This window comes from Conger conger, chromosome 1 (genome assembly GCF_963514075.1).
Source record: "Conger conger chromosome 1, fConCon1.1, whole genome shotgun sequence".
Lineage (NCBI taxonomy): Eukaryota > Metazoa > Chordata > Actinopteri > Anguilliformes > Congridae > Conger > Conger conger.
Genome location: NC_083760.1, coordinates 72,192,532 through 72,205,040, shown reverse-complemented (window position 1 = coordinate 72,205,040; position 12,509 = coordinate 72,192,532). Strand labels below are relative to the sequence as shown.

At 38.3% G+C, this 12,509-nt stretch overlaps 1 pseudogene; it reads left to right on the top strand.

Annotated features, from left to right (window-relative positions):
- Positions 1 to 785: 785 nt before the first annotated feature.
- Positions 786 to 6,859, top strand: LOC133130972 (H-2 class II histocompatibility antigen, I-E beta chain-like; annotated as a pseudogene).
- Positions 6,860 to 12,509: the final 5,650 nt, after the last annotated feature.

Below are 12,509 nucleotides of genomic sequence, written 5' to 3'. Positions count from 1 at the left end.
GCGTGTCAGTGGGCATGCGTGTCAGTGGGCAACATGTGTGCTGGGAGCTCAGAGCTGAGAGTTCTCCAAGATCACCAGGCAGAAGAAATGGCTAAAGCAGGAACGATCAGCTCATCCCTGCACTCCATGGCAGCACTTGGCAAAAAAGTGTCTAATGATAAAATTCATATGTTTTACAGAAGCCCATGGCCTTGGATTTCAAGAGACAACTGTGGTTTACTGTCAGTCTGTTCCTATGGGCCCAGTGTTGTAGGTGGTATGTGGGATGGTTGCCATGGGTTATGGCAGTCTGGCAGTCAATGGATAGGCCAGCAGTTTCTATGGGGATGCAAAGGCAATGGGCAGTATATATTTTTTCCATGTTCTTTCCCTGCTGCTGTGGCAGTGCATATCTTAAGGCACATTACCATAAAGTCAGCTAAATGCAATAAACCATCTGTTGTGTGCTTAAGGGGGCCAAGCTGTGTTCTGTGTGTGCTGTAGGAACATTGCACTTGGTGTTGGGGTAACTTGTTTTAGACATTGTATGATATCCCCTGCCATTCTCCCCTCTACCCTTTTTTCAGATTAATCAGTAATCTCATTATTTTCACCTGAATGATACTAATGTGTTCACAAACATAGCAAAATGCTGCATTTCCATAATGGTGCAGGTTTATCTGGTGAATGCCGGCAGTTGTTGATTGATTTCTGATCATTTCATCTCTTTCCAACATTCACTGTTTAGGACAGGAATGTGTGAATATTATTTTGAAATTGCTTTCAGCGGTTGTGAAATGTGCAAGATGAAGTAATGAGTAGCGTATTTGTGCAGTTGAATCTGTTTGTTGGATGTGTAGAGTTGAATTAACATGGTTCTTTTCTGTTGCTGAGTGGTTGGCATAATACATGAACACTGCAAGGATATCATTACATGCCTTGGGAAAAACTCACGGGACAGTTTAGATGGGCTAACTGATGAGTTTAGTGAGATTAATGCAGCACTGGGTTCATCACAGCATGGTGCTGTTGCATCTCCTGACACCCTGTCACCCACCCATCTCCCCAGTCTGGTTTCCTTTTTCTGTCAGGGGAGGGGAGGCAATGACTGCATCAGAACATCCTGAGGCATGAATGTATAGCAATAATCCATCCATCCATCCATTATCTGAACCTGCTTATCCTGATCAGGGTCGCAGGGGGGCTGGAGCCTATCCCAGCATAAATTGGGCAAAAGGCAGGAATACACCCTGGACAGGTCGCCAGTCCATCGCAGGGCACACGCACCATTCACTCACACACTCATGCCTACGGGCAATTTAGACTCTCCAATCAGCCTAACCTGCATGTCTTTGGACTGTGGGAGGAAACCAGAGTACCCGGAGGAAACCCACGCAGACATGGGGAGAACATGCAAACTCCGCACAGAGAGGCCCCAGCCGACAGGGATTCGAACCCAGGACCTCCTTGCTGTGAGGCGGCAGTGCTACCCACTGCACCATCCATGCCGCCATTATAGCAATAATGAATTGTTAAAATCAGATAATCAGGCAGCATCGATATCGCTTCCGTGCAATTTTGAAGTTCAGATAGTGCAAGAAACATTGGGGATTGTAATGACGAGAACTTGGATTCTCTGTTCAGTTTGGTGCTCTTGCTAAGTTCAGTGTACACTCTAAGTTACTACTTGCCCAGGAGCTGTTTTCTTTCTTTCACTGTGGAGAATTGTATCCTCTGTGGAAACGGGTCTCTCTGGTTCTGCATTGTTGTCTTTGAGCTCTATTTAACCAAGCATGAGATTAAGAGATTTTCTTAACTTGTTTTCTGTGTAAATGTTACTTTGCCAGACGCTGGATTGTTAGTTCAAGTAACTGCAAGTTATCATGACAGTGTTGGGACATGTCTGCACTCTGAGCCCTTTGAAGTGGAAGGTGCAGCTTGTATGTTGACTACTGACAGGATGCTGCACATCTTCAGCTATGTGTGAAAATGTGATCGAGAATAGTATTTTCCATTTAACATATCATAATCTTCGTGGGTTTCCTCCGGGTACTCCGGTTTCCTCCCACAGTCCAAAGACATGCAGGTTAGGCTGATTGGAGAGTCTCAATTGCCCATTGGTATGAGTGTCTGAGTGAATGGTGGACTGGCGACCTGTCCAGGGTGTATTCCTGCCTTTCACCCAATGTATTACACATTTGACCTGATTCGCTTTTTTTTTTTTCTTGTTTTTTAATCAGATGCCTATTTCCACTACAGTCTCTGTGAGTGCCGTTTCAGCTTGGCGTGTCTAGGAAACGACAGAGTCCAAATCTTCAATTTGTCCAAAAACATCTTCGCGAAAAGACGACACCAGGCAGCAAGATCTTCAGGAAAATCCGACTTTATTAGCACACGTGCATAAAGCCGGATCAGCTCTCCAGAACTGAACCCTGACTGGCATTTGTACACCCATTTTATACACAGTTACTCCACCTACAACTCCTCCTCAAACCTCATTCTGGCAAATCACCCACACTTTTCTCATTGTAACTCCTCCCAACGCTCCTCCCACAACGTCATTGTGGCAAATTGCCAACGGTCCTTATGCTCTGCCAACTCTGTACAAAGTTCAGGGCATTCTGCCAACTACGTGTCCTCACTTCACCCCGCACCTGCTCTGCTCTTGGCAAACTACCAGACCTCATAAAGTTCTAGATGCCCTCCCTCTAACACGTCATCCATACACGTCACTCTGTATCTTTCGCTTTTATAAGACGAACTAAGCAGCAGTAATCATTGAAAATATACAGACAAACTAAACATTTCATTAATATTCACTTCTAATATACTTTTCTAATATACAGACATACTAAACATTTGATTAATTATTCTCTTCTAAGGGAGTAAATGTACGTAGCATTCTTTGCTCTCATTTCGACAGTTTTCACTGTGGTTTCTTGCGTTTTCATAAGCTCAGCTGTAATTAATGTTCTAGGTCAAATGGATACACTCCTGGCATAAAACATCGAGAGTCCCGGAGAAATCAGCTGTACAGTCATATCTTGCTCTGCCCGTGTCCTTGACAGTTTGGTCTACACAGTTCAAGACGGGCCCCCCCCCCCTGCCAGCTGGCTGGGCTCACTGTGTAATCCTAGCACAATTTAGTAGTTAATCAGTTTGGAACTATACAGGGTACATATCATACTTTAATACAGATATATTGATAAACTTTTAGCACACATCATCGAGAGTTTTGGAGGAACCTGCTCACTAAGGTGGAGTGTGATTTTGACTTGTGATTGGTTATCATGCTTTTAGGAGGGAGATCTTTCGTTCTGTGAATTTTCCCCTACAAGCTCAAATGACCTGCATGACTTGGAATTCATTGACAGATACATCTTTAATAAATTGGAGTATGCCAGATAAAACTGCACTCTGAATAAATACATTGGCTACACTGAACATGGGGTGAAAAATGCTGAAAGATGGAATACTGATGGAACTGCGGAAGGATAGCATACAAATCTGGATGGCTATTGCAGGCCTAATGCTGAACTGGACTTTACAAACATACTGGACAAGAAAAGTGAGTATTAAGGGTGATGAAAATCCCACCATCATTGTTAACATTTTGACAGTTTATTTAAACCGAAAGCATTCCTTCAATAGGGGGAGACCCAATTCTGATTATTCTCATGATGTAATCTCAGTCATTACCATAATGTAGTGTGATTGTGTAATTACACATTTTATTAAAACAAATGTGAGCCGATAGTGGAGGACTGAAATGGGAAAATATAGAATAGGGTATGAGGAAAGGGAAATAAAACATGATGTGTGCTTGTTTTCAGATATACCCAAACCCACCATCAAAATCAGATCTGCTTCACATAGCAGTCACAAGCACACCTCCATGCTAGTCTGCAGTGCAGTTTTATTTTCAAAAATGCATTTGTTTAGAAAGTAAGCATTATTTCTAGCCAGTTCAAAACATCCACACTTTCAAAAGTCGCAACATCCACACTTTCAAAAATGGATTATTATTATGAACGCATGATTTCTATGTGTTTTTTCTTTATTTGGAATAAGCTCTTGGCTCAAGGAGAACATTGTTTTTTCAGACCCCAACATGTCTGAAGTAAAGAGAAACAAGGTGATCATTGGTGCCTCTGGCCTGGTGCTGGGGCTAATAATCACAATTGCCGGAGTGGTCTATTACAAGAAGAAATCCACTGGTAAGAAGCAAGCTTTCAACCACCTACAGTATTATCATTAAACAAAGCATGTAGTCCTATTTGTGTTATATCTGATATGGATTCTTTTTTATCATAATTAAATGCAACAATGTAGTATCATTAATGACTATAGGTGAGCATTTACATATGACAGTAGCCATTTTCAGTCTGGGAAGGTAGTTTTAGTCATAGATCCTGTAATTGGTAGTCCAAATAATTAAGATTCCGCACAGATGGTGCAATGGTTGGTACTGCTGCCTCACAGCAAGGAGGTCCTGGGTTTGAATCCCGGTTGGTCGGGGCCTCTCTGTGTGGAGTTTGCATGTTCACCCCGTGTTTGTGTGGGTTTCCTCCGGGTACTCCGGTTTCCTCCCTCAGTCCAAAAACATACAGGTTGGGCTGATTTGAGAGTCTATATTGCCCATAGGTATGAGTGTGTGAGTGAATCGTGTGTGTGCCCTGCGATGGACTGGCGACCTGTCCAGGGTGTATTCCTGCCTTTCGCCCAATGTATGCTGGGATAGGCTCCAGCCCCCCTGTGACCCTGTTCAGGATAAGCGGGTTGGATGGATAATGGATGGATGGATGGACAATAATACTATTTTAGACAAGATATTTAGGCTCTGAACTCTTAAGTCATTTTCTCGGTGCTGATATTTTCTCAAAGCTCATAGGAAATGCAAAAGCCTATGTACTGGTGACATGCTGTATACATGGCACATTAAACATATTGTTGTGTTTTGGGTCAGGTTTGCCTTGTAGTCTTGTGTTCAGTAGTGGTGGAAATGACAGATCATTTTGCATCTGTTTGTTCAGTTCAGTCCAAAGATTCTACTCAAAGACTATGTGATTCATTCACTGATGCGGTCATTTCAGCAAGCGCACAAATATTCCAACAAGCACGTTCAGTTCCGGAGCCGCGCAACAGGCTAAGATGCAATGGACTTGCAGTTGCAGTTCACTGCTGTTGCACACCGAGGACTGGGGTTCGATTCCCCGTCCTGCCAAAAGGTTTGGCCGGGTCATGTGAAGCAGCATAATTGGCTCTCTGCTCCAGAGGGGAGGGACTTAGCAGGGCTAGCTGTTCACTGCACAATAAAGCACCTTGGGCGCCTCGGAATCACGGTCACGAGCCTTCGGCCGCCGAGGGACAGTCTGTGGGCGGTGTATCTAACACTAACTCTAATTGGATTAGATGCGATACAATTGGCTACCAAATTGAAAGAAAATCTGAAATTATAATTTATTTTTTTTAAAAGCACATTCAGTACACATACCCCTCCAGTGTCCTTATTATATGCACTACACTTTTTTTTTTGATATCACTATTACTGTTGTCACTAGTAATGTTGTTATCAATAATAGACCAGTGCTGTTTCTGTTTTTGGATGATAGTATGGTGATACAAAATAATTGAATAATCCAAAAAATAATTTCATAATCCCCTTAACTTCACTATTTCTCTATTAATTTCATTTTAAACTGACCGTGCTAGTGATGTTGATTATGAAAAAGGGAATTTTTATCAGTTCAACTATGACAAATGTGATTATAGAAATATTATCAACAGATTCAAATAAAAATTGTGAATCATTACTAGGCCTTTTTGCATAGTTTGATGTAACTTACTTGCAATAAGCATTTCAATTAGCCTTTGCGATTTGACTGGGCATCAGGAATTTAGACAATTGCAAATTACTTTATATAATGAAAAGAATTTCCTGGTGAACTACATTTTCTTGAATAAGATCATAGAGGTGATAATTTATTGCCTTCTGCCAGCTTTTGGTTACAATTGAAGATACAGTTTTAATTTATTTGATAACTAGGCAAAAAGGGAAGGAGTTGAGAGTTATTGTGTTTTATATGTTTTGGATTAACAGGGAGAATTCTGGTCCCATCAAGTTAAGATAAGGTATTGTTGTTCTAATGATTCTAAAATTGTTTATTCCACTGATGGTTTTGATGACATCATTTATTAGTAGTCATATTATGGAGTAATACCAGTAATAGTATTAATAGTTGTATTATATTTAAAATGGTCATGCATATTGTATATGTTGCACTTTCAATTTATGTTTCAGTTTTCAGTTGATTTTTCTAATACTGTTCAATAGTATTTCTAACTCACTGGCTATATGATTTTCTTGTCATTTCTAGATGCAGAATTATTAATCAACTGGATCATGAGGATGAACTCTGTGTTTCTTGGTGATTGAAAACTTAGTCTACATATTTTAAATCTAATTTTTAAATAATATGTTGATGCATTCAATGTTGTTTTGCTTGGATTGGATATAGATTCAGATGTTTTCACAATATGGAAATGGCTTTTCTTTCGTGTTTTAACAACCAATATATTGAATCGTTTAAAGGGTAGCAGGGCATTGCTTCACAAATTCTTATCTTCTGTCTTATGGATATTTTAAAAAGTAAATGATGTACAACCCACTGTTCTTCATATATTGAAAAATACGCCATATGTCATCAGACTGTGTGCCATTCTGTGATAAGAATGTACTATGTACTATGCAATATTGGGGCTGTTAAATCCTTCATGTTGTATTTTCCTGGTCTATTTTCAGGTATTTTATTTTAGTAGCATTTTTCTTAAAATGTCCAATGGTATTGACTACTCTGTTCATGTAACATTTCCTTTCACAGTTAAAAAAAAAAAATAATAATTTCAATAACAATATATAAACCCTAACATGTATGAACTGAATTATGTATGTTTAAGAATCCAGTTTGCAATGCTATAATGAATAATGAAATGTAAAATAACGGCCAGATATAGCTACTCATTATATATCATACAGCATACGAGGATGTGGCTGAAGACTTAAATTAAAGAAGAGACTTGTACCATTCAGAAACTTGAGAAACAAATTCATGTTAGGGCATGTACATACAGTGTACACAAAAGTTACACTAAAATACAAAACAATAAAAAAAAAACATAGTTTAGCAATAAATATCTACATCACAAGGACCATCCCAGATCTATTAATTGAAAAATATTGTCTCATCATTTGTAAATGAATATGAATATAGTAATGCATGTGTAAATATCATCCTGTATGAGTCAACTCATTAAATAAAGAATGTAATGTCATCTACGGTCGGTTGTGACAGACTGAGGTGATGTTTACATTTAAATGTTATTAAATAGTTAAACTGAAATATTTCAGCTGTCATCAATCAGCTCTCTGTTTTTTCATATATCCAGGATGCTGGGTCTATCAAAGGGGTATTTAGTATAACTCCAACTCTTGTGCACATTTTCCTGATAGGTTCCATAATGCAATGTTTCAATAATTTGGAAACTCTGACCATATGTGAACATCCAAGGTGTGAAAAGTACACATGTCAACTATAAAAATAATCCCACTTATAAAATGAGAGCAGGTTACCTATCCTATTTGAAGTCACATGTTTTGTTTTTACATGTGCAAATTGTAGTTCACATTTTAAAAGTTCAATGATGTGAAAATACAAATGACACAATGTTACATTCTCTTTTCACATATTTTAATTTACATGTGAAAATGTTCAATTGTGATTTTCACATGTGAAAAGGCAAATTTCTGACATACAACCAATGACCACTTTATTATACTGTACTCTAGCTTGTTAATGCAAATGTTTATTCAGCCAATCACGTGGCAGCAACTCAAGACATAAACGCATGCAGACATGGTCAAGAGGTATAGCTCTTTTTCAGACTCAATGTCAGAATGGGGAAGAAATGTGTGTGGGTGCCAGACAGGGTGGTTTGAGTATCTGAAAAACTGCTGATCTCCTAGGATTGTCATATGCAACAGTCTCTATAGTTTGCAAAGAATGGTACAAAAAAACTAAAAAAACATCAATTGACTAGCAGTTCTATAGGTAAAAAAACATTGTTAATGAGAGAGGTCAGAGAAGGGCCAGAGTGGACAAAGACTGGCAGGAAGGTGACATTAATCAAATAACCACACATTACAACAGTGGTATGCAGAAGAGCATCTCTGAACAAACAACAAACCTCTAAGTGGATAGGCTACAGCAATAACTTAAAAAGGAAGAGTTCACTGAGTGTACATTTAAGCAATAACTCATGACAGGCAGTGGTATAGGGCCCATCACAGAATTTTGGATACATTTCAAGTATACATTACATTAACAGCATTTGGCAGACGCTCTTATTTCAACAAAGTGCATACCCATAACCAGGGATAAGTGCGCTGAAAGACCCTAGAGGGAAGTACAATTTCAACTGCTACCTGCACAACAAAGATAAGGACCAGAGCCTATTTGTTTTTTTTTACAAACCGCAACACGCAAATGTATGAAAAAGTATAGAAAGAAACATCTCTACATCCATTAATTTAACTTCAAGTCTAATACGATAGAGACTTCTTGTTTTGGAGTAAGAATATCAACACATTTAACTGAAAAGTTGCATGTAGTAAGAATGTTATTTGGAATGGTATACCACAAACGTATCCTTTACAGTAAAATTACCCAGAATCCAGAATAAATGTCAAATAATGCAAAATTCAATTGGGAACATTTGATTCTTTTATTTACTCATCGTCAACTCTGTTAATAGTTTACAGAAACAGTTAAGAACAGTTTAACAATGACAGAGTTGGCGGTAACAGAGTTGACATTTTCCACAATGTTTTGCCTTGAGACCATGTGTAGATATCACATGGCATGTCCATATACATAATTCTATGGATTTTCATCATATTATTGTTTTTTAAAAATTGAATAAGAGATTCAATGCAATATCACAATAACAGATTTGACAAATAATTAGTCTACTGTTGGTGTATCCTCAACATTTTGTACAAAATAATGAGAGAAGCATGACATACCTCACTGCCTTCAAGATGTTTCCCGCCAGAGGAAGTGACATCACTGGGTGCAGGTCACATGCTTCTTATATGAATGCTTTGCAGAATTTTAAGCAGTTTTATAACAGAGGTAATAGAGTTGACCAGAACATAGGGACATTCCTGAAATTACATATAATACAGAGCACTGAAATTTAGACAGTTTGTGTTAATGTTAATGTTAATTCAAGTTGAATTTATGAATCAGGAGCTGACAACAGTCAATAATGGGTGGGAATCATTTATTTCATATTTTATGTATAAATTGTGCCTAAAATATGTGATGCAACGCGATAAATGGTGTATCATGTCACAGATCTCTTTTTTTTATTATTATTTTTTTTAAGTGAAACTAGTTTCACTTGTCAGGATTGACCAATCCGTTTTGGAGATATGACTTGTTAAAGTATATTTGCCTGACAGGAGTGGTTTTGTGAAATCAGCCTTCAATGTTTTTTGAGCAGTTGTTACAGTTTCTCACCAAGAAGTGACCTAGGAGTAAAAAATCTCCCATCAGCCACTGCTTTGGAGGGTTTGAAGAGATTGAGGGCAGCACATAGATCTGGGGGTGGCATCGAGCTGCATGCACAGTATTTTGTAGAATAACAAAATACAAAAATAAAAATAAAGACCACCCGCCATATTTAAAAATGCATGACATCTAATTCTAATCAGTCTCACCCTTTTTTTTCCTCCATTGGAACAACATGGTACTGCATGTGGTGAAACGTACACTCAGTGAGCATTTTGTTAGGTATTCATGAGACTTCTACTGCTGTAGCCTATCCACTTAAGAGTTATGATGCATTGTGTGATCAGAGATACTCTTCTGCATACCACTGTTGTAATGTGTGGTTATTTGCGTTACTGTCACCGCGGTGAAAACCCCCCCCCTTCCTCTTCGTCACCCACACTGGTTCAACGTTGCTGGGGCCAGTCAGCTTCTCAGGGACACGCACCACAAATTTGATAGGTCGGTGAGCCTGCCTCACGGCTGAGAGCTGCCATCATTAGATAGCTACCGGGAGCGATGAAAAATGGAAATCCCCAAAAATCTGTTCTGGGACAGTCACAGATATCTAATTTTTTTTCCCCGAGCAGTTTGTTTATTGCTAGCTGTCAGAATGTTTTTCCTACCCCAGCTTTAAATAACAGGGAATGGAAAGTACAGTACCCATACAAACAGGACTATTGCAAATGCTTCATGATGTCAAATAAGTTTTTTTTTATTTTGAACAACCACCAAACAAACTACATGCTTCTGCCTTTAGGAACCAATGAGAAAATAAAGAAATGGCGGAATACTTGTTGCTAGGTAAAAGGATTCCCAGCAGAGCTGTGACAGTTTTGCTTTATAACCTCTTACAAAGACAGAGCCTATATATGAGATGAGGGCCAAGATCTAGCTTTTGTCATTAAGTATGTCATTCAGATTTATTGTTTAATTTATTTTGTCAAAGTTCACCTTAAGGAAAATGTTGATTGAATCCAGCCTAAAGTCTGATTTCAATAAGAACAAGGCAGCATTAAGTATAGTTATAAGTATAACAGGTGAATTATGTGGATGCCAAGTACATTAAAAAGTGCAGCGTTTGTATTATCTACTGCAATAAAAAATTACAAATGAACAAATTATTATAATTTGGTATTTTGCAATTCACATTGTTTTTGATAAAATGTGATATCCACTATGATGACATAATTAGTATTCTGTGCACCTTTTTAGTTATATATTTTTAGCCCTAATAAGATTTCACACACTCTTAAACATTAAAACCTATAATTGTTATCCATACTTTTGTATATACATTTAGTGACCATTTTATTAGTGCATCAGCTCGTTATTGCAAATATTATAATCAGTTAATCATGTGGCAGCAACTCAATGCATAAAAGAATGCAAACACGGTCAAGGGGTTCAGTTGTTGTTTAGACAAAACATTAGAACGGGGAAGAAATGTAACTTTTATTTTGACTTTTATTGTGGAATGATTGTCTGTGCTAGGCTGATCTCTGGTGATTTTCACATAGCAGTCTCAAGATGTTATAGAGAAAGGTGCAAAAAACATTGAGTGAGCAGCAGTCATACATACCCATAACATACTATAAATACATGTTGTGACTACAAATATCACAGCATGATAAACTACATTTAAAGCTCTCTACTGTAGGTACACTCAGTGAGAATTTTATTTGGTATTTATTACCCTTATCTATGATAATTAGTCTTCTGCTACTGTAACCTATCCACTTAGATGTTTGATGCGTTGTGTGTTCAGAGATGTTCTTCTGCATACCATTGTTTTAATGTGTTGTTATTTGCGTTACTGTCAGCTTTGACCAGTATGGCCCTTCTCCTCAGACCTCTCTTTAACAATGCATAGAACTTCTGCTCAGTGGATCTGTTTTGTTTTTCGTACCATTGTCTGCAAACTCTACAGACTGTTGTGCGTGAAAATCCCAGGAGATCAGCAGTTTCTGAGATACTCTAACCAACCTGTCTGGCACCAACAATCATTCCATGGTCAAAGTCACTTATATCACATTGTTTCCCCATTCTGATGGTTGATATGAACATAAGCTGAAGCTCCAGACCCGTATCTGCATGATTTTATGCATTGCACTGCTGCCACACGATTGGCTGATAATCGCATTAATATGTAGGTGTACAGGAGTTCCTATTAAAGTACTCAGTGAGTGTATATATAAACAATAAAACAGCCATTAAATGGCATGTATTAATCTCAAACAAGTCAGTTGACATTTTTGGTGGTTAATTGCCTGCCCAAAATTTCTGTGGATAACCGATCCAAGTATCAAGGCCAGACAAGATCATGAAAAAGTCCCTAATTTACCAGCAGGAAAATAAAGCAGAAGTGCCAGCCAGTTGAAAAATGTGATGCCTCTGATGTCATCAGTTACCAAGCAAAGGGGTTCTCTGTTTCAAGCCATTCATTCAAGGAGGCCATCTGAAAGGTAATATGAACATCACCGATTTGATTGAAAAGAGGACCACATTACAGAAGGAAACAATTCAACATTCAGACATAATTCCCATTTTCCATAAGCTTTCTCCCTGGGATACTTGTCCACTTATGTCAGGTGGCAATCATTTTTGATTCCCGAGTTGTCTCGCTGGGACATTCATATTTTGCTATACGTCAGATACCAATATTAGAGCTATTTTTAAGACTTCACAGAAGGGTGCTCACTTGAATGTTCCTCTTGTGTGACATTATATTTTTGACCTTTACCTCTGTGCGGTTTTAAATGTACAGTTCCAGCTCTGAACCACCCACACATCTAGCTGTTCTTTCCTACTTTGGGTGTTGAATTAGGCTTCTGCATAAAACAATAATAATTGTATGTTTAGATATCTGAATACAAAAAAAAGATATTTCCTTCAACAATAACCATCTGTGGCTTACCC